Raw genomic sequence first — 23,656 nt, 5'->3', positions numbered from 1 at the left:
TTGGTCTCTGCAACTGTGCGAGGCCCCCATTTTACAGCAGACGCTTCCATTCTTAATGTGCGTCGACACTTTTCTGCCCCACGAATATCTGGTTTGTGGATTATTTTGCCTCAGACGTATCCATTTGCATTTTCCCATGATGATCTGCACGTTGCCCCTGGCCCTTCCCATTTTCCTAATTCCTTTAGGTTATGCTTTTGCTTTATGCTGGTGTTTGTCACATTTCTCCATTCAGAATCATCTGCGAATTTCATCTTCCAGCTCTTTCTCACTCCCCAAGGTCGTTAATAAAGACAGGTCTGAGTGAGACAGGAGGAAGGGCCAGCTTCCCAACCCACCCTGGAGACCACCCTCCTGAGCCAGCCCAGTGTCCTGCAGGCTGTTTACTTCCACCCAGCACATTTTTCCATCCACATGACAGGATGGGCGGCCAAGATGATCTGCCTTCATTTATGCCATGTCTCAGGACCCTTTAGTCGCTGCCAAACTTCAGAATTCGTAGATGGAACATCTGTTCCTGTCAGTTTTTATGCTGGGGTTACACACAAAAGCAAAAGTGTTTGCCTCCGCCTCAAGAGCCACACGAGAAATTGTTGTCAATTTAATATGTGTGTGGAAACACAATCCTCTGTCGCCCCACCCTGTGGGAAATTACTTTCCCTTCTATACCCTCAAATTGTTCGGAGGGCTCCCTTTGCTCTTCTATGGATTGTTGTGTGGGACAAGCAATCTGCCCTTCAAGAAAGTCAGCGGGGTACCAAGCCATTCAATCCTCCTAAAATTATTTGGAAATTGGTCTGCAGTGTTCTCCTCTGCCACTGAGCCCCTGATTTCTCACTTAGTGCAAATTGAGCTCTGCTGATCAAGGCATGACTCTGCCAACTGGCAAAGCCTAATTCCATGTAGGTCTTGGAAAGCAGGAAAGGGGTTGAAATCAGGATGCTCAAGAAAGAGATGCAAATTAGATTTTCAAGTGATATTTGAGGACAGGAAGAGCCCTAGGGGGAGTTTTTCTTCACCTGAACTGGCTCCTGACACTAACTAGCTCTGTGGGCTTGGCCACATGCTCAACCTGCCTGAGCCAATTTTGTCAGATCTAGGATAAGAGGTTGGAACTAGACAGTGTAAGGCCACTTCCAGCTACAGATCTGTGATTCTCTCTGAAGCACTGCACAGAGTGCAGAAAAGAGTGTGTCCTTCCCAAGCTGCTGTCACTGACTGCAGAGGGAATAATTACAGAGCTGGGAGCTGGGGTCCCATAAGAACTGTAGAGCTCTCTTTAAGATCTCAAAGGGCTGTTTAAATCGTTTTTTTTAATTTTGTATTAAAAATTTTTAAAAATGTTTATTTATTATTGAGAGATTTATTATTATTATTGTTTATTTATTATTATTATAATAAATAATAATAATAATTATTATTTATTATTAAATAAATAAATTATTTATTTATTATTTATTTATTATTGAGAGAGAGAGAGTGACAGAGCATGAGCATGGGAGGGGCAGAGAGACGGGGGGACACAGAATCCAAAGCAGGCTCCAGGCTCTGAGCAAGCGGTCAGCACAGAGCCTGATGCGGGGCTCGAACTCACAGACTGTGAGATCATGACCTGAACTGAAGCCCATTCGTTGTTGAAATACAGAGCACCTATTGAGGGTCAGGCACAGTGATAAAAACTGGGCACACAAAGATGAGTGAGAAGGAGGTCACTCTTTAACAGGGAATCAGGTAAGTGAGCAGACAACTGTCACATATTTACAAGAGAGGCTTGAGAGAGTTCTCCATGGGATGATCATATAGCTTATAATACAAACTAGGACTGTTTTTTTTAGAGTGAAGGGTTGCAATACTAGCTAATATGCCCATAGAGATGCATGAGCCAGGTCCATTATAGGCAAACTGGCACATGTAGTCATTCTAGCTAAAGAGAAAGTGTGGCTATTAAACCCCCTTATGTCACCACTGAGACTGGGCCACACATTTAGGTGATGCCTGACACAAAATCAACAACAGTTTGCATTATTTCTTTAGATGGCTGTTGATTTTTTGCAAACCATGCTATTCATCACTGTTTTTCTTCCTTCCTTCCCTCCCTTCCTTCCTCTCTCCTTTCCCTCTTCCTTTCCTCCCTCCCCCTTCCTTCCTTCCTTCCTTCCTTCCTTCCTTCCTTCCTTCCTCCCTCCCTCCCTCCCTCCCTCCCTTCCTATTTTCCTCCCTTCCTTCTTCTACAAGTGGCTCTCCAGTAGAACCAGTTACTAGCAGAATCTTAATATAATAAAAACGTTAGCATTCCAGGTATTTATTCTGTGGGGGAATCACTTGCTTAGTCCAAAACTTCTGCCCCTGGGAATCCGTTGGTCTAAACTTTCTTCTGGTAATTTCGGTGCCCTTCACTGTAAAATCCTTAATACATCGTTCCTGGAGTCAATCCCCGAAGACTGGATTATAGGTGAGATTGTTTTCTAATAAACTTCTTTCTCCCTCCAGGTCTACTATGGTGGGTTTGCATCCTACTGACGTTAATACTACACTGTCTCATGACTTCTGAGTTTCATCTGTAGCCAATTACTTTTCTGCACCATTAGTCTCAGTCCAAAATTTTTCTGCTAGGCATTTAGGTCCAGGAATTTAAGAAATGTTGGATGTTTATTTGTAACCAAGATGTTCTCTTTCCCGCACCTCATTGCTAAAGATGCTGGAGCTCTCATAGTATGAATTTGCTTCCTAGCCCCATGGCTCAACATGTATTATAAAAATAATCTTAATCTAAAACTCCCTGAATTTTTTCTCAAAAGTAACAGAAGCCTGGTGGCCTCGGTGGGTCCCAGGAAGCTAGCCATTTCCCAGGCTAAGCCCTCCACACTACAATCACCTTTATGTTCCATTTGAAGGTGTAGTCAGACATTTGAGACAAAACCGAGCACTGTGGCTCGTGACCTACATTCCTCCACAGCTATATCATCCAGAAAAGTGACTTCTCTGTTGTCAGGCAATTCACAGTGTGGGGCTCTTCTGGCCCAATATTTATTATCCCAAGTCACAAATAAAGGAACCAAGTCAACTGATTGCTTAGCTGATACGTAACTCTACAACCTGAAGTGTCAAAGGAATGTGTGATTGGAGCTCACCCACTACCATGAATAACTGTTGAGAAAGAAGAGCAGAAGAGACTCTCAAAAGCTCACACTGTTGGGATCCCCATCAAGAACCTGCCTGAATCGCATACTTAAGGATGAAACAATACAAGAGGGTCCTTTGGAACCAGGTAAATGACAAGTATCTCCCTCCCACTCACCTCCTCCATTCAATATTGTATTAGAGAGCCTAGCTAGCATAAGACAGGAGAAAAAAAATGAAAAGTACAAGATATGGAAAGGAAGGAAAAATTTTCATTATCAGCAGACATTATTTCTTACATAGAAAATTCAAGAGATTCTATAGACAAAAATATTTGCATGAATAGAGAACAAGTTTGCAAATTAAGAATCAATAAAGAAGAAATCATTAACATCTTTCTACTCCAGGGGCCACAAATTGAACATTTTAATTTCAGAAAAAAATTAGAAAGCATAGTTTTAGAAAAAGATCCTACACACAACAGCAACAAAAATTATAAGGTATGCAAGGATATATTAACAAAAGATGAACAAAACTTTATGGAAACTATTGTAAAACATTTTACACACAAGAAGATCTGAATAAGAGATATGCTGGACACATAATAGGGAAGTTTCAATATCATCATAATAATTCTGCTTAAATCTATCTACGAATTTAATGCCATTTCAAATACCATCTTGACACTTTATTGTGGAAGTGAACAAATAGATTGTAAAACTCATATGAATGACTCAAAAGTCAAGTATAGTCAAGACAATTTTGAAAAAAAAGAATAAAAACAATTCTTACCATACTAGCTATCGAGAATTGCCCTAAAGCTACAGTAATTAAAGTAAGACTAGCCCAGCACACACCAATGAGATAGTTCCACATCTATATGGAAACTTTATGAATGAGAGTAATGGGAATACCAGTCAATGGAGAAGGGATAAGATAGTTAACAAATGATGCCAGGACAATTCACTATTCATGTAGAATAAATATATTAAAAATAGGTTTCTATGCAAAACTAACTCCCATATGGATTAAAAAATGTAGCTTTTGAAACAAAGCAATGCTGTAAAACTTTTGTGAGAATGTATGGTATACGTTTATAATATTGGAGTAAGGAAGTTTTTCTTGAACAATACATAAAAGGTACCAAACATAGAAGAAAACTGATACATTTAGCTATAAAAAACAACAATTTTGGGGTGAAAAACCAAACATAACAATTAGAAGGTAAGCTATAGTTTTCTAACTCTTAAAATTAAACAAAAAAGAATTAGTATCCAGAATATACAAATATATCTTTCAGATCAATAACACACACACACACACACACACACACGCACACACACAAATATTGGCAAAGGATATGGACAGAAGTTTACAAAGAAGAAACCTGAATAGTCAAAAAATATATAAAAGCATCAAGAAAGTATTATTTCATACCCATCTGATTGGAAAAAATTTAAAACTCTTACAACACACATGCAGGCAAGGATATGGGAAAACAATATGTCTTTTAGTACTGCTGAGAGTATGAATATCTATAAGCATTTTGGGAAGCAATTTCACATTATCTAAAAAAGCTGAAAATAAACACACCCAGCCCCCAAGTAATTTTGCTTCTAAGTAATAACCCTCGGGAAACTCTCACACATGTGCTCAAGGAGACTTCTACATCATTGGTTGTTGCAATGTTATTTTTAATAGCAAAATGTTGGAAACCATCTAAAAGGCCATCAATGGGGAATGGATAAACTGTGGTATATTCATACATTGGAATACTAAGCCACTGTTAAAATGAATGAATGAACAATTCCAAAGGTGGTAATGTGAATAAATCTGGAAAATATAAAGTTCAGCATAAACGAGGAAATTTACAGTAGACTATTTATGTACATTTTAAAAATTAGAAACAATACTATACATTGAGAATGTATACTAATTTAAAGATAGTGGTTATTTCCTGGGAGGGAATAAATGGGGGCTTACTATCTGTAATGTTTCATTTCTTTTTAAAGAATCAATCTGGATCAAATATAGCAAAATATTTGCTAAATCCAGATGGTAGATGCATGAAAAATTTGTAATTTTTTTTGTGTTTTGTGTATAATGAACATTTTAATAACTTAAAAATATTAAAAAAGGAAAATATTAAATAAAGGAATAAATCAATAAGTGAATAAATTAGTAATGTACCCTAGGTATTGGGGCATTTTACACAAAGAGTGGGTAAAATATTATAGCTGAAAACACCATTAGCAAGTACCTAATCTTACTCCATATTGGACATATGTGGAAATTGAGACCTATAGAAATTAAGTGTCTTCAAAGCCATACAAGTAACCAGAACTGGAACCCAGTCCTCCTAACTTGCAGCCCAGGACTCCCTTGCACTGTGCCTCAGGGACATATTATTGTCATCATCATTAGAAGATAGAGAATTAGGCCTTGGGTATAGTATGGAGAACCAATTGTGGGACTGTCCTCAGTAACCCAAGGGTCATTCCCAAAAGGCCTCTCCATGTAAAGAGTACCATTTATAAACCCTCTGAGAAAACCAAATAGCAGCTCATTTATGTTATGGCCTCAACTCAAATCCTACAACAACCTCTGCCAATTATCAATTATTGGCAAACACCATGAAAGAAAAACATCTTAAGGGAGAGTTAGCGAGGGCTACAACAACCCTGCTTATTACGTGGTTGGTAGAAGATGGTGTCACTCATCTCATACATCTTTCTAAAGCTGAGGTCTCCTCAGGACCTTACCAAGTCAATAACGCCCAACATCTCTCCTCAAACTACCATGCATTCTGGTTTCTTGAGGAACCTTCAATTGCTTGGTACAGATAATTCACTGGTGGAGTCAGAAGAGAGTGAGCTTCCCCATTTATTCTTGTCATCCTCTCCCCACCCACCTTATCCATGGTTTTCCATGGTTTCCTTCAAAAAGGCATCCGAATCAAAGACTGGGTTTCCAAAGTCCTTTCTAGCATCTGCTGCTTTATTGTAATCAACAACAATAGCTAATTTACTGAATGCTCACTAAGCATTAGGCATTGTTCTAAGCACTTTTGGATATTACTCCATTTAATCCTCACAAAAAACTCTGTGAGGTGGATACCATCACTTTAAACACAAGGATCACAATCACGGGGCTTACATTTTCCAAAGTCATGCTAATAACATTATGGAAGAGGATTCAAATGTAGGCAATTTGGTTCCTGAGCCTAAACCATCACACACAACACCAAATTCACTTCATTCTTGGCGAGCCTACTCCTTTCACCGTTAAGTATGATGAAAGCTGTGGGCTTGTCATATAGGACTTTTATTATGTTGAGGTACAGTCCTTCTATACCTAATCCGTTAAAAGTTTTTTTTTCATGAATGAATATTGAATTTTGCCGAAGGCTTTCTCCCATCTCTATATAATGCACTTCCAGCCTTATTTTTAAGGGGAAGCTCAGTTAGAGGGAGAACATGTGGAGATACATATACAATCATGTTTCCCTTATCCCTTTCTTCTTTTTTATCTTTCACATATGTAGTCTAAAGGGTTTGGTCTATTTTTTCCTTCATCTAATCCTAAAATCCATGACTTACATTGGATTTTATCTTAGAGGTCATCACTTCTTTCAGTGACTCAAAAATCACCTTATTAAAGGATTCTCCCTGACCACCCCATTACACTACTCCACCCTCACCCCATACCTTGGCTAGTCCCTTCCCCATTTATCCTGCTTTATTTTTCTACATGTATCTTTTGCTTCCTACCATCTTATATGTTTGCTTATTGTCAGTCTCTCTTTCCTAGAATGTAAGCACTATGAAGATGGAGCTTTACTCTGTCTGCTGATATAGCTTCAGTATCTACAGTAGTTTTGGAAACTAAACCTTGGCTCTACATCTAGTTGGTATTCCAAAAATCAAATTTTTGAACATTGAAAGTTTGTTCTTTTTATTTTCTTTTATTCCCTTAAAACTCTCTGGTACCTTGAAATATGTGGCTTTTTCTGTAGTTAATCAAACTTTTCTTGTTATTATCAGTGGGAATTTTTGGCCTGCTGCAAACCATTCTACCCTGCCCTGGAGTCAAAAGTCTCTTTGCTTCCCACTCCCCCCACTCAGTGCCCATTCCATCAATTCAATCCAGTCTGTTTTTTTGGAGCCTCAGTGGATTAGAAAGGATTAAGGCAGCTTTCTCTATTATTTGACCTGAAACTGTCATGGCTCTAGGGCTTGGGAATAACATTTCTTCCCATGCTTTTGTCTATTTCTTACAGTAGGTTCAGTTCATTGGCTAAAGTTCCCCAAGTCTTTATCTCCTTTAAGAAAGACCTGATAATGATCCCTTTGGGTATCATGCTATAATGGGGTCTTAGTTAAATGTAAGGTTTGTTTGTTTATTCCCCTTCAACAATTAATGGAGGACATTGCTTATCATTTTCTAATATATTTGATTAATTTGTTACATAGGTATAATACGGCAGTGATTGGTAACTTCATGATTTGGATGTTAGTTGAAGTAAGTGCTATAAATTCACTTTCTTATTAATTATGGGTATGTCACAAAACTATGTTGAGAATGTTGAATAATGGAATCAAAACTTAAAAGAAAGATTACAGTAATCTATGGTGATGGGCTGAAGCTGGTAGAATGAAATAGAATGTGGATAAATGGAATTCTACATTTAGACCAAGAAAAAAAAAATTGGCTAAGAACAAGATAGAGGCATATGGCTTAAAAGCAGACTTTGGTGTTTATTTACCACAAACCATGAATGAACTCTAAGTGTGATGGGGTTGCTAAAACAAGGTATTTTAGGCTCTTTTTATACTAATATGATATCCAGTTTAGTTCTAGTTGGTCACACCACTTCTAAATTATTCCTTCCTAAAGTGGACATGGGTAAACAGGGACTCATGTAAGGATAGTGAAGAACTTACATGGAAAGTTTAGTTTGGAGAAAAGACTTATTCTTTAATAGTTTAAATATTGGAAGCATTGTCATGTAGACTTTCTTTGTATCTGTCTAGAAGACAAAAATGGGCAAGTCATACAGAGGTATGATTTGGGACCATATAAGTGCAGGCATTTTAATGATTAGAGCTGTTGAATGATAAGGTGGGCTTCTCTTGTGAGGGAACTACCTGTCCTTTGAGGTGTCCAAACACAGGATGGTTGTCCTGCTGGGGGAATACTGTGAAAAAATAGAAAATTATAAAAGATGACCATTAGGGTTGCTTCAACTTTGAGATGCTCAGCTTCTGAATAATTTTGCAGCTCTACTTCTATGCTGTATGAGGCACTGAAATAAGGAATAAAGGATTATGAGATTATCCTTAGCCCTTAGGAACAAGCAAACCCTAAGGAGACCATAAAAGAGAAGAGAGGAGCAATGGTTCTCACTTCTTTCTCTTTTTTTTTCTTCTTTTCTCTTTTCTTTTCTTTTCTTTTTTCTTTTCTTTTCTTTTCTTTTCTTTTCTTTTCTTTTCTTTTCTTTTCTTTCTTAACTCCCTTCCTTCCCTCCTTCTTTTTCCTCCCTTTCTTCCTTTCTTTCTTTGTAGCAGAATCCTCCCACCCACCTTTAAAAAAAGAAATGCTATATATAACCCAATTTTGAAAATAAATAAAAAAGTAATTTGAGTGGTCAGGACTCCAGCAGCTGCTCACTTAGACCCCCACCTACTCAGATCCTTCACCCTCAAAGAGGCCTCTGTGGTATCTCTATGGAACCAGGGCTCCTTGGAAGTCAGTCTGAAGCCACTAAGGGGAGGCTTGAGAGAAATCTCTTGGAATTGCATAGAAGGAGGAAATTGGAAAATTCTGGGAAAACAATGTCCAGTCTCTTTAGCCCCATTAAATGTACTATGTCCACACAAATAAGTCCAGGAACAATACAAAAAAATGCCAAGGAACTTTTCCACCTCAATTCTCTTCTACCTATTCTAATGTGTCTCATATATTGAGTCCTCTTATTTCTCTGTTTTGGCTCTATGTCTTAGATTCCCCTTCCCCCCTGCCCGCCCAGCTTCTTCAGATTTGGTGACCTAATTTTTGATTTACTGGTTATACACAGCTGAGTTCACTCTTTATCCAGTCCCCATTTGGTAGGGGGAGGAATAGTGGCAAATCATAGAGTCTGCATGGCAGAAGACCTAAATGTTGGGGTCTGTTATCTAAAATGGAAGGTCTGGCTACCCCACAGTAACCTGCTTGTGAAATTGCCAAGTAGGAGATTCTCAAAGAATAATGCCAGAAGCTGTGGCAGAAAACTCTATGTCTCGTCCTTCCTGGCCCTCTCTACGATACACAAAGGAAATAGGTTTTGCCAAGGGGGCATGGGGAGGTAGCAACAGAATGGCATATTAGCATACACTATAGCAGTCAGGGTCCAGTGCATTCAATTTGGGTTATTTAAAGAGTTTAATAAAAGTGTGAATAGGATTTAGCAAGAGCAAGAAGGGACAGAGACAGTACTACCCCTGATTCTGAAGGAGCAAGGGAAGGACTGGTTGTTGAAGCCAAGACAGAAAAACCTCTGTGTATAAGATTGCCCAACAGGTGCTGTGGCCTTCAGGAGTGGGCTCCTACAAGAGCCAAATGACAGCAACCAACTCCATCAAAAGTAGAACTGGAGGATTAATACTCTGACTTCACTTTCCTTCTGCCTCCTACCTTTTTGCTAGAACCTTCCATCGTCTGAGCCAGTGGGAAGTCAGGTATCAGTGATACCCTTGATGGAATCCCCCTGGGTTTGTAGCAGAGTAGAAAGCCTCCTGGGTTTATAGCATGGTGGAAAGTGAATCTGAAAGGCAAAATGGAAAATATGCAGCACACCAAACCTCAAAATCCATGCCAGGCTTTGTGTTTCAGCTATGTGGAGAACATCACATTCACACTACCTCTACTTTACTCACAGCCCAGCTGCAATCATGTATTCTACTGATGGTTATACAACATTAGTAAATAAAGGACTCCTCTCTACAAACCATTTGCCTTTATGGTAGGCTTGCTTACTCTTACTGTTAATGCTGACCATTTTCCAAATCATTTCTTTGGAAAGTAAAGCCAAAAGAGCTATTTAAGACTATCTATTTCTATCTCCAGTTTGCCATTTGCCTTCTCTGGTCTTCTAAGCAGACACTTCAGGACATGAGGTATAAAGCTGGCTACGACTCCAAACACTGGGAAGCAACATTTCTGCTTTAAAACTGACCATGAAAGGTGGTAAGCAAATAACAATTGGCCCGTACTTTAATGGTCTCACACGTGGGTAAATCCATTTAATTCTCCAAGTGGGGAAGCAGAGGTTTATGACTTTTACATGGTTTCTAGCTTAGCATCCTCAAGGGGTGTGATGCATCTAAGAAGTAATTGAAAAATAAATTGTCTATTTTGTCAGTAAACATTGTCACAAATATTGAGTTTGTGAATGCATTACCTTCTCTAGAGGTAAATATTTATAGATATAGGAAACTCAAAAATGTAAGCTAAACAATGGCATCAGTTTCCTTTTCAGCTGAATCACTAATTACTGAGCATCTATTTCAGGAGACTTCTCTGGTTATCATTTACTAAATAACAAATCTCCCTAAAACTCACTGGCTAATATAGCAACTTATTATTATATCTCATGTTACCATGGGAAGTCCTGTTTGGGGTGAGTCTCTTATGTGATTGCAGTCAGATGGTGGCCAGGAGTGGGATCATCTGCAGGCTCAACAGGAGTGGTTATCCAAGATAGCTCATAATTTGGCGGGAGTTGATCTTGGTTGGTATCTAGTAGCTCAGCTACAACTGTTAACTTGATTTTTCTACAATTAGTCTGTCCATGTCCGTGGGCTTCTTACAGTATGGAGCTTCAATACTACAGCTGAGTGAGTATTCCAAGAGACCCAGATGAATCTGCAAAGCTTCTTATAATTAGTCTCAGAATTTATGCAGTGTTATCAAGATTGAGTTACTCAGTGTTTAAAAAAGTAGGAAGGGTAGGAGCACCTCGGTGTCTCAGTCAGTTTGACTTCAGCTCAGGTCATGATCTCACAGCTTGTGATTTCAAGCCCCATGTTGGGCTCTGTGCTGACAGCTCAGAGCCTGGAGCCTGCTTCAGATTCTGTGTTTCCCTTTCTGTCTCTGTCCCTCCCCTGCTCACGCTCTCTCTCTCTCTCTCTCTCTCAAGAATAAACATTAAAAAATTAAAAAAAAAATAGGAAGGGTGTTGCAAGACACTAAGTACAAGGTACTAGCATGAGCAAAGCCCTAAAGTTATGTCATAACATGAAATATGTAGGAAAATACAAGTACTTAGGTATTATTAGATTCTAAAGTTTGCAAGAAGGATGTGGCAGGAGATGAACTGGAAAGCCAAGAATAGGCAGTAATGACAATTTTATATTTTTTGACTGCTCTGCTAGAAAGTCTGACCTTACAGATTTGGGGAGGCTTTGGGCTTTAAAGCAGAGGTATGATTGGTCATAGAGGACTTCTAGATACATACCTCTATGTATGGAGTGTGGTGAGTAGATTTAGAGACGGCAACACCCCAAGACTTGAGGCAGGGAGGCCTCTTAGGACTCTACTGTACTCCAGGTGAGAGGCTGAAGGTCTGAGCAAAGACAGTAATTGAGAGGATGGAATAAAGGGGATAGAATTAGAGATATCTAAGGCAAAACTGGAAGCACTGGGGGACTATTTGAATTTTGGGAACTAAGTTCAAGGAAATTGAATGTTTTAAATCCCGGATTTCTATGTAGGATTTGAGAGTCTCAGTTTCTCAGTGAAGTAGTTGGTGAGGCTATTGGAGATAATCTAATAATTTTCCTGAATTAATGAAAAGCTTAATCTTCATAAAGTAGAATCACATTGAATCTTGAGCAGAAAAGTGTGTGTGTGTGTGTGTGTGTGTGTGTGTGTGTGTGTGTGTAGGGTGGGCTCTTAAAAAATAACCAAGGCAAAAAGACAGAAGGAAACATGATTAATCCAATGTAAGTCAGAAAAGGAGTGTAAAGAAGTGAAGAAAAACTACCGTAATAAAAAGATGAAATACACTGGTAGAAACAAGTATACATATATTAGTTATCACCAATATGAATGGCTTAAAGACATCTATTAAAAGACAGAGATTCTGAGTGGGCAAAAGTATATTTCAACTATGTAAATACATGTGAATATGTTTGCATGTCTATACACATATGTATGTATGTATGTGTGTATGTAGACACATATATGTATATTTATAGTAGGAAAGAAATTCATAGGCAAACATTAATCAAAATAAAATTGGTATAACTATATTAATATCATCATCATATCAACGTCAGGGTAGATTCAAGAAAAAACTATTAGTGATACAATGTCATTATATAATGATATAGAAACAATTCATTAGGAAGATTTTGTATTTTAAATTAAATATATATAAAGCCCACATTGACAAGATTAGAGAGACTGACAAGCATATAATCAAAATAGTTTTAATACACATTTCTCACAAATTAATGTGTTAATTAAATAATAAGTTCTTAAGAAGTAGAAAAACTTGAACAACATAATTAACAAGCCATATTTATGAGGTTAGGAGAGGTGATGCACAGTATCATTTTAACCACAAAATTGTAATGGCTCAATAGTCACAATTTATCTTACCTATGCTTTTGTCTAAAAGAATCTGGGACTGTGTCTCTAGGAGGCTAATGGAAGCTAATGATTTTTTAGGTTCACCATCTGGGGCAGGTGGTTACTTTTTTCACTGTAGGCAAGGGAAAAAGACCAGAAAATTATGCCTGGATTTTCACCAGTTCAGCCTGAAAGAGATACAAGAAGCTTCCATTTACATTCCATTGACTAGTGCTAGTCATATGACCTTGACCAGCAGCAAAGAACCTGAAGAAAGGGGGAAAGGTAGAATTACTAAGAATTACTGTCAGTCACAAAGCTTAATCTAATGGAAACAAATAGAATCTTGCATCCATATTGCACGTACTGGAATTTTGTCTTTCAAAAGTCACCACGTGAAAAAGAGAAAACAATGATTGCATAACCAATATTCTGATCAATGTCCTTCTGACTTTTCCAATTTGAAAAATAAGTAGCGTGCATGTGTCATGTGTCATAGAAGAAGTCATAATGGAAGTCATCACATTTAAAGCTGAATAATGAAATTTATAGCAATATTTGTAGCACACAGAGAGACATTTATAACTTTAAATGCATATATAACAGAATAAAAATTGAAAAAGAATGAGTCAGTTATTTGATTCAAAAAAGTTAGGGGAAAACAACAAAAAGTAACACCAAACAAGTTGATGGAAGTAAATACTAATGATAGGAGCAGAAATTGATGGACTGGAAATCCAAGGAACAATAAAGAATATTAACAAAGCTCGTTCTTAAAAAGACTGATAAAATAGACAAGTTTTCTGGAAAAATTGGTCAAAAATATAAGAGGGAATATAAAATGAAAAGGGGAACATATTATAGAAAGCATGTAGACTGAAAATAATGTGAGACTGACTACCTTGTATGCCAATAATTTGAAAGTGTAGACATTATGCATGTAGGTAATCTAAAGGTACAGGTAATCTGAAGAAACCTATAAATCTTAACCTATAACCTTTAAAGAAATTGAATGACTACCAAAAACCTCCAGCAAATACCATAGGTAATGACTGAATGTTAGACACATTCTCTTTAAAGCAAAGACTGTGACAAAATTCCTTGTTGCTAGTGCTTCTTTAAAATTTTTTTGGAGGTTCAAGACAGTGCAGTGAGGTGAGAAAATAAAGTAAGAGGTATAAATATTGGTATGGAAGAACTAACTCGATTATTTGAAGGCATTGTAATGGTTTACCAACAAAATCCAAGGAATCCCATAAACTATTAGCACTGAGAAGTTACTGTCATTCGTATAAATTAATGGATGCCAATTTAAGGAACTATTCACACACACACACATAATATATACACACACACATATATATACATATACATATTATGTATACATTATGTATAATACACATATATACATAAAATATTAATATATTTTAAAATACACCATTTGAAATAGCAATTAAAGCTACTAAGCTTGTTAGGGAAATTTTGGAAGCCAATTAAATGTGAATCAATAGACTACAATTACATATTTGTATAATCATATACCTGAATACGATGCGACAGTTAATGTGAAAGAATTGACTCTACCTCAAAAAACAATGGAAAAACAATTATCTGGAAAATTTTTTGAGTAAAAGAATTCAGGTTTCATGACATCAGTATTATGATACTATTGTCATAAATTAAAAGGTACACAAAATAATGCTGCTTATTGCAAATGGATATATACAAATGCTGTGAAAATATAAAACATGGATAGAAAAGATACTATACCGGAGTACCTGGTTGGCTCAGTCAGTCAAGCGTCCAATTTTTGATTTTAGCTCAGGTCATGATCTCATGGTTTGTGGGTTCAAGCCCCATGTCAGGCTCTGCACTGACCATGTGGAGCCTGCTTGGGATTCTCTCTCCCTCTCTCTCTCTCTCTGCCACTCCCCCACTCATGCTTTATCTCTCTCCCAAAATAAATACATGAACATTTTTTTTTTAAAAAGAAAAGCTATTACACCAACTTTAGGATGGAGGTTAACTCTTGGGAGGGAGAAATAATAGACTGGGAATTGGAAGATTCAACAGTAGTATCATATTTCTTTAAAAAAGGTCTGGAGTAGATTATACAAAATAATAAATTTTTCTAAATCAGGATAGTAGGTAGTTAAGTATTTTATTAGCCTTCTAGGTTCAATTTATTGCATAATTAAGTAATTAAATTTAAATGTGAATAGGAGGTTGGGGCACCTGGGTGGCTCAGTCGGTTGAGAGTCCGACTTCGGCTCAGGTCATGATCTCACAGTCTGTGAGTTCGAGCCCCGCATCGGGCTCTGTGCTGACAGCTCAGAGCCCGGAGCTTGCTTCAGATTCTGTGTCTCCCTCTCTCTCTGCCCCTCCCCACTCATGCTCTCTCTCTCTGTCAAAAATAAACATCAAAAAAAATCTTTTTTAAGTGTGAATAGGAGGTAAAGAAATGTACATAAAGTACTTTGCCAGAAGTCTGACCCTGGGCAACAGCACAGAAATGCCATAACTTCTAAATGGAGGGATGCTGGAAAATGAAGCTTCTGAAAAATGAAGCTTCCTCACTTACCAAAACTTTTCTAGACTTCTTGTGGCTGTTATTCTGGGTATTGAGATGACCTGGCTGCCACATCCATCAGCTGCTTTTAATCATCAGGATGATGGATTCTGCCCATTTATCCAAAACACATGAAAAAATGCAAGTAGCTACATTTTCTTCTGAGGTATTCTAAAATAAAAAAATATTTTCTGAATCATTTAAGAACTATTAGATCATGACTGGTAGAACTGAAGTGTTGCTTACTGAATTGTAGTTTTTCAAAAGTTAAGAACCCCTTTGTCATTCCCAGAACAGCTCTGCTTTCTTAATACTTGAGGGTACTGTAATGTCACCTTGTTTCAAGGGACTTGATGATGGTTTCCATGTTTGCATTTGCTTCGCTTTTTGTCCTGATGATCTGCAAATTAGACTATTCAGGAGGAATCTGGGAGAAGGACTTAGTTCCAAATATGAAAAGAAAATTCTTCTCAGATAATGTGCTGATGCTACTGCCTGGAGACTTAGTTAATACAATCTTTTTGGCAGGACAATTAGGCAACCAAGGATTTCTATTTCCAGAAACTTAACTTTCAGAGATACTTTCATGCATGTACAAAGCTACATGTAAAGGAGATTCGTTGAAAAAGATGTTCTAATACTGTAGGGAACATCTTTGAATATATAATTGTTGTTATGTTCAAGAGTATAGTAGTAAGAACTTGGAACTAGGGCAAACGTGTATCAATAAGGGAATGAATGAACATATAATGGCACATCTATGCTTCATGATAATATGGTTGAAAATAAATAAAGTAGATCTCTCTGTAGAGAGATACAAGTTGAACTTCTAAGGTATATTAAGTGAGAAAAAGAAAGTTATTGAGCAATACATATGATAGGATCCCATTAATGTTAAAAATGCCAAATCCATTATGTGTGCAAATACAAAACATACAAAACATATAAATATAAATTTATGGAAAAGTTTACAGCCTGAACTGTTAACAATGTTTGCTTTTGGGAAAAGAATTTTAGGTGGTGAGATATGTTTAAAAATATTTATATATTTAAATATATAAATATAGTATATATTTTTAATATATATTTTATAAAATATATATTTTATATAAAATATATTTTATATATTTATATATTAATATATATTTATATATTTAAATATATTTAGATTTCAAATATATTTAAATATATATAAATATATTTAAATACATTTATGAATTTATTATATTTCTATTCCCATATTGTATTTTCATCTTTTTAAAAGACAGCTTAGATTCTCATTCCAAGTACATTAAACACAAGTTCTACTATCTTTGAGACTTACTATTGTTATATTGCCTTAGGAAATAAATTATAAAAAGTAATGAGTACATTTTTTCTATAAACAGGAAAATATTTTTTAATATAGGAAAATATGCATGTTTACTGTAGGAAATCTAAAAAATACAACAAAGTACAGAGAATGAAAATCACTCATAATCTCATCACAATGTGTTGATGTTTTCCCTCCTTTTATGGACGTGGTTGAGATCATACCACATATATAAATTTTATTCTAATTTCTTTCTACTTAACACATAAATGTTTACCTATGCCATTAAAGCTCTTTGAAAACAGAATCACATAGATTCCCCATCCTTAACTTAACCATTCTACACTTGTCTCGGATTTGGTTAACAAAGGCAAAATCTGCTTTTTCTCTTTTTTAAAGGGTTTTAAAATTTATTTTTGAGAGAGAGTACATGAATGGGGGAGGGGCTGAGAGAGAGGGTGACAGAGGATCTGAAGTGGGCTCTGAGCGGACAGCAGAGAGCCCAATGCGGGACTTGAACTCATGAACTCTGAGATCATGACCAGAGCTGATGTCACTCAACCGACTAAGCCACCTGGGTACCCCCCACATCGGCTTCTGAGACTGTCAGACCACATTTGTGAAATCAGACACCCTTTGGTGATATGGCCAGCCTGAGTCTAACATGCTCAAAGGGAAAGAATGAGCTCTAAGAGCTCAAGAATACACCAATGTGAACCAAAGCACTTGCTGTGAAGCAATAGCCAACAGCACAGATTAAATGCTTCCTTTTTCTTCCTCTTTTATACCATGGTGCTGTAAAAGTTATCCATGACTGACAGAAATCAAGTCTGCTTTTGAAGAAACCTTCTATTTTTACATATTGGGTCGAGTAATGGTCCAGCACATAGGCCCCGTCCAGAGTTCCATCAGATAAGCAAGACAGAAATTCCAAGAAAAAAGACCCTGACGGAAAAGACCCTCAGACCCTAACGTCCACGTTTATTTGGTATTAGGAGAAACGTAGGGAGTCCTGTGGCATAAGACAAATATCGAAGGACCATTTGCAGGTGTGAAAAGTGAAACATTTTCCAAAGGTTCATTAAATCACACAGCATCCCTTAGAGAGGGTCTCCATGGTGAAGCTAGCTTTCCTTTTTCCAGGCCAATAAGCGCAAGAAGGAGCCACGGAGGCCGCAGCTGAGACCACCCAGGCTGCGGGAGAAGCGTGGGGCTCACAGCAGAGGCCCCTGTCCCTCCTGCCCACGGGCCCAGGCACAAGAATTCCTTCCCCAGCCTCAGCTGGCTAGGGCCTGAGGTTTCTCTTTTTGTTGGACTCACCGCGGCGGATTCAAACAACAAAGGCACTGGAAGCCTGCAATCCTTTACGAAATGGTCTGAATGGAAACCACAAGGCCTGGAAATTCAAGGGCTTTGGCAAAAATGCTGCTTTGTTCTTCATGTCCCGAAATTGATCCGGCCAATGCCTCGGGTGACAAACAGTGAATAGCACTGGGTATGGCATGTGCTGCAATTAGGTTGGTGGCTCGGATCGGGGCTTCTGTGGGACCAGGCCCACCCCATCTGCCATTCTTGCAGTTACTCTGTGGCTTCATGGCAGAAGCTGGGGGCTCCCCAGGATCCCTGGTGAGGCTGATTTTATTAAAAGAAAAGTAAGTTCATGGCTACTTCTCACTAGCACATGTTTCAGATGTTTTCTTTCTCTGATCAACTACATTTGCCAAGCCACACATTCTGTGCTAAATGGAGCTTACCTAACTCTGCCGGCTGGGGTTTTTCCTGGATCACTCCTATGTCTCTTACTGAAATGCTTCTGGAGAAGCTCATTTGACCCATTGCTCATTCTTTTGTGTGTTCGTTCGTTCATTCATTCATTCATTCATTCAATACAAATTTATTACCCATTATGAGTGTATTTTTCTTGAGACACTCTGCTTGGTAATAAAAACATCTAGCCCCGCACTGATAGTGCTGAATGAAAAACTAGGATAAGTGCTCTGATGGAAACAAGCCATCACATGAGAATGTGTGACACGGTGGCTGGAATCCCAACAGTTCCACGGACGTTCCTAGGTGGGCAGGCATCACGGAGCTCATATGAGGCTGAACAGGGCAGCCCGGAATCCGCGCTATGTGTCAGGGATTCCTTTTTTCGTGATCTTCAGTGGTGGTGGTGATAGTCTGCCACAGCTTTTAGCTCTGGTTCGTCAAGTCAGATATATTCAGTAGGTAGACTGAATGTTGACTTTATGTTGACTTTATGTTCTGAAGGTGGCAACTATCATCACCATCATTATAAACGTTGCCAAGTACAAAGCACTTGCCTGTGCCAGAAGACAGCATCAGAACTCAAACGTCTACTCATTAAACTGGGTTATAGTATCTTTAAAAAAATTTTTTAATGTTTATTTTTGAAAGAGAGAGACACACACAGAGAGAACAAACAGAGAAGGGGCAGAGAGAGAGACACAGAATCTGAAGTGGGTTCCAGGCTTCAAGCTGGCAGCACAGAGCCTGACGCGGGGCTCAAACTCACAAACTGCAAGATCGTGACCTGAGTCGAATCAGACGCTTAACTGACTGAGCCACCCAGGTGCCCCTGGGTTGCAATATCTATTGAAAAATCTTCCCTGGGGGAACAAATGACAGAATCATGGATGGAATTCTGGCCCTATTCATAACACTTCTGACACCAAATGTGTGGGTTTTCCACACCAAGTGGATCTCCACTTCTCTTTGGACATTAACTGGGTGTCTGTCGTGGGATATAATTCAATTCTGACCCTATCTATGTGGAGTTAGTGCGGATCTTACAAGTGAAGGGCTCGGTCCCACAATACTGCCCCCCCCCCCCCCATTTCAGGGGGCACTTTACTTACTTACTTACTTTACTTACTATTACCAGTTTGTCATAAAGGATATTAGAAAGGACACAAGCGAACAGCCAGATGAAGAGGTATACAGGACAAGGTCTGGAAGGGTCCTGAGCACAAGAACCTCTGTCCCTGTGGAGTTTGGGGTGTGCCACTCTCCTGGCACATAGATGCATTCACCAATGGGGAAATTCTCCAAATCTTTTCATTTAGGCTTTTTATGGAGGGTCCATTAGATAGACACAGTTGATTAAATCATTGGCCATTGGTGATTAGCTCAATTCTCAGTCCCTCTCTCTTCCCTGGAGGTCAGGGGTGGGGTGTGTGTGTGAGAGTTGGAACTCCCTTTCTTCTAATAACATGTTTGGTTCCTTTTGTGGGTAGCTCCCACCCCGAAGCTATCTAGGGCCCCATCAAAAGTCACCTCCTTAGAAAAAAGGAGTTACTTCATTAGCATAAATGTGAGTATGTTTGAAAGAGGTTTATTATACTTACCCTCATCTCTCAGGAAATTACAAGAGTTTTAGGAGCTGTGTCCTAGCACCCAGGAACGAAGGCCAAATATATATATTTCTTATCATATGAAACATCACAGGCCTCTTATCTTATGTTACAACTGAGCCTTTATCCCTATATGGATGTCCACATATTCATATTAGTAAGGAGGTTGAGCTTTGCAAAAGTTTGGACACCATTGGTGGGAGGGAGCTGAGAATAGTCTCTGTCCCTTGGACACCCTCTCTCTTCTCCATACCCTCACTATACCTTCCAGCTTAGTAATCTTTAAGGTGTTATGATTTGGGGCCAGAGAAACCCTGAGGGCAGAGGAGTTGGTGGTAAACTCCAGAAGAAGCAGGAATTTGGTCTTTTCATCTCTATCTCCAGGCACACGGCACACACACACAAGTGTCAAGCAGATGAAGTAGACACAGGCCTAAGAGTTTTGTGGGAAGCAAAGTGACTATATTTCAACTTGTCTGTGGGGCGAAGGAGAGAGGAACAGGTTCTTCTCACAAAAGAAGTTCTCTTCTGTGTCAAGGGCAGGATAGCCAAGAATCTCAGCCTCCTCTTAGTTTCAAAATTGCCTTGGGAAGAGGAGCTTGAGACCTGAAGCATCTTGACCAAGCCGTGAATGTTCAGAAGGACCCACGGTACTTCCCAGTTTGGACTGAGTTCCCTGGGAGCCCGACAAACCAGGCAGCCTAGAGTTGAGGTTGGGCTCAATTTGTCATTTTTTTTGTCCTATGTTGTTTGACATCACAACCTTCAAGTTCAACCTACATTACTTCCATTGCTTTCATATCCTTTTTGTGCTTACTCCTTGATTTTCCCAATGCTGGACTCAAAACTCCTTGCAGGAATACACTGTCTAGTTATTTCAATTCCAATTTCTAATTCTCTCAGTTCAGCTCACAGTACAAGGTTCTGTGGTTCCATATACTGTAAGCTGTAAAAAAATGTTTCATGCACTCATTGAGCATAGCCTGCCTTCATAGGGAAGCCACTCTCCTAACCCCTGAGGAGCCATGCACACTCTGTTTGGCTGCTTCCGCATTCATGCCTCTCAAGGATCAACCTGGCTGCCACCTTAGACTTTGTGTACAGATATTTTTGCCAGGCCCTGAGTGCTGGAAGCCACTACCTCCTTCTGGAAGTGAATACCAGAGATGGAAAACCTCTGTTTCACTTCTGCCGAAGAACACTGTGCCCTTCTCAGCATAGTTTTCTTGAAAACATGATAAAGGGAAGATAAAGATGTCAGTGACAAACTAAGGCAAAACATTCTGTGGGCCAGCCGCTGGTTCTGAGGGAAACCAGCTGAGAGAGGCTCGCGCTTCTCCCACACAGGTGAACAGCTGGGACGGGACCCCAGTGTGGTGTCCAGTGGGGAAGGGTTGGAAGGATGAAAGGCACCGGTCCCTGGCTCTGTGGTTCTGGGGCACCTGGAGTTCAGGCTCTGGGTGGGTGAACAAGAGGGTAGACTTGCATATGGCCCTGAGGTTCGTGCCTCCCCAGCTGTCAGCTCTCAGAAGCCTCTGCTCCTGTAACACAATTTATAATTTCAAAGCCATATGATGACCAGCTTGTACAGTGTGTCAGTGCATGGCTTAAAACTGGAGTCAGAGCTTGTTTTAGGCAAATTAGGGTGGGGGCTCCAATGTGCTACCTCCACAAGCAAATGCTTCTCATCCAGTCTGGTGACTGAGGGGGTTGAGGTAGGACATACAGCCTCACTTCATTCCTACATCCAGCCAGTTAGGTTTTTCTAGGCATTAAAGATCCATACGGCATCAGGGTGCTATCAGGCAGCACGATTTAGCATTCAGAGCTATGTTTCACACGCGGGCTCTGCTACTACCCATGAAATCTCAAACAAGCCGCACTGTCTCCCCATTCCCATTTCTCCATCTATAAAATGGAGGGAAAGGGAACTTTATCTCTGCCCTTCCTTCCCTCACAAGAACGAGTCTCAGTGCGGAGGATATGCCAGATACCTGGAGATCTTGAAGAGGAAGGTGTTGTGCCCCTGCCTCCCACACAGACTCTCATGCTCATTACCTTTTGTGGCCTGCTGGGCAACATGATGCTGAACTACCTGGAAACCTTAGGGTGGGCTGAATCCAGCTGCAAAGTGGTTATCTTTTCTTGCTAGGGAGGTCTGTGTGGCTAAAAGGCATGCACACTCCCTTTCTCTCCCTTAGGGTGACTAACCTTCCTGGTTTGCATGGGGCTACAGGGCTTCTGGGAAGTGCGACTTTCAGCACTAAACCCAGGACAGTCCTGGATGAACCAAGAAGGTCGGTCACCCTACCGGTAGAAATTACAGGGCAGAATGTTCTTGCTTCTGTTACCAAACCTCAATTTATTTGAGGGGCTGTGTTACAGAGATAAAGGGAGGAAGATCTGAGTTACAAACTATATTTTAATTCTCCCCTTCTCAAGGTCTAATTTAGATGGAAATCTCACTGCCCAGTTTACTTTTCAGTAAATTAGTGGCTTCATGGAGGTATGGTTAGGATTCTTTATGAAAGACCCTCATCGCTCACTGGGGACTTAGGCATCCTGACCAGGGAAATCCCTTTAGTTCTATTATTCCCATAATGATTTGTTCTCCCTTCCAGCACCCTGCCGTCTCACTACACTATTATTTGTGCCATCACTTTAATGGCCTGAGAGCTCAGCACACCCATCAGCCCATTCAGTGTGCTGTGTACCCTTGGCCACCAAACACAAGGATATAAAAGAAGGAAGGCTGACATAACTCTAACAGTGGAGCCAAAACTGGTGAAAGCTCCAGCTTCCATCAACTGTTGATCAAAGACATGAATAGGTAGAGACTTAAGAGGCTTAAACTTGATATGAATGGATTTCCTCCAGGCCTTAGTAATTGACAAGCTTTTAGAAAAGCATCAAGAGGTTCCAATGCTAGGCAGAAGCAGAAATGAAGAAATGAGTTTGGAAGAGCTTGAGTTCACTTAGTGATAAATATTCAAAAATTCATTATTTTGTTAAATGCCACTCCCCTCTCCCCACTTTTTTTTTTTTTTTTTTTTTGCATTTTGACTTTCTAGGGCACTGGGTGAAGCCTAGAATAGGACATTGAACATAACTTTATCTCTGCTGTCATGGTCTTAGAGTTTAGCAACTCCCAGTCGAAAATCTGTGTGTGTGAAGATTAAGTAAATCTTTCAGAAGCTTTAAAAAACTGCCCTGAAATCTTGGCCAATCCTTTGAAGCTACATAGCCTGTAATTGAAGGCTGCTCTACTTATATGTTTCTAGATAGAAGATAGTTGATAGACCCCCAAGTATCAGTAGCAACTATCAGTGACAATCCATTGGGAAGTTGATAACTGATACGGTGCTGGTGTTGTTTGTCCCTTTTATAGCCATTTTTGTAGAGAATAGATGACTCCCTTCTTTCATATCTCACAACTGGAGACTCAACCCATCTTCCTCCAGTCGAGGGGAAAATGAGCAACTTCAGCTGGCAATAAAATGAGCTTCCCGAATACAGGAATATAAACCACAGAGAGGATAGCTTGGAAAAGTATTTCCTGAAATAAAAGACAAAACCACAGAATGCTTTAACAGTCACCAAAACTCACAGACTTAACACAATCCACATAAGAACATAATTAGGACACATGCTTATGTATTTATAGAA

Source organism: Leopardus geoffroyi, chromosome B3 (assembly GCF_018350155.1).
Source record: "Leopardus geoffroyi isolate Oge1 chromosome B3, O.geoffroyi_Oge1_pat1.0, whole genome shotgun sequence".
NCBI lineage: Eukaryota > Metazoa > Chordata > Mammalia > Carnivora > Felidae > Leopardus > Leopardus geoffroyi.
This window is presented reverse-complemented; position numbering follows the sequence as displayed.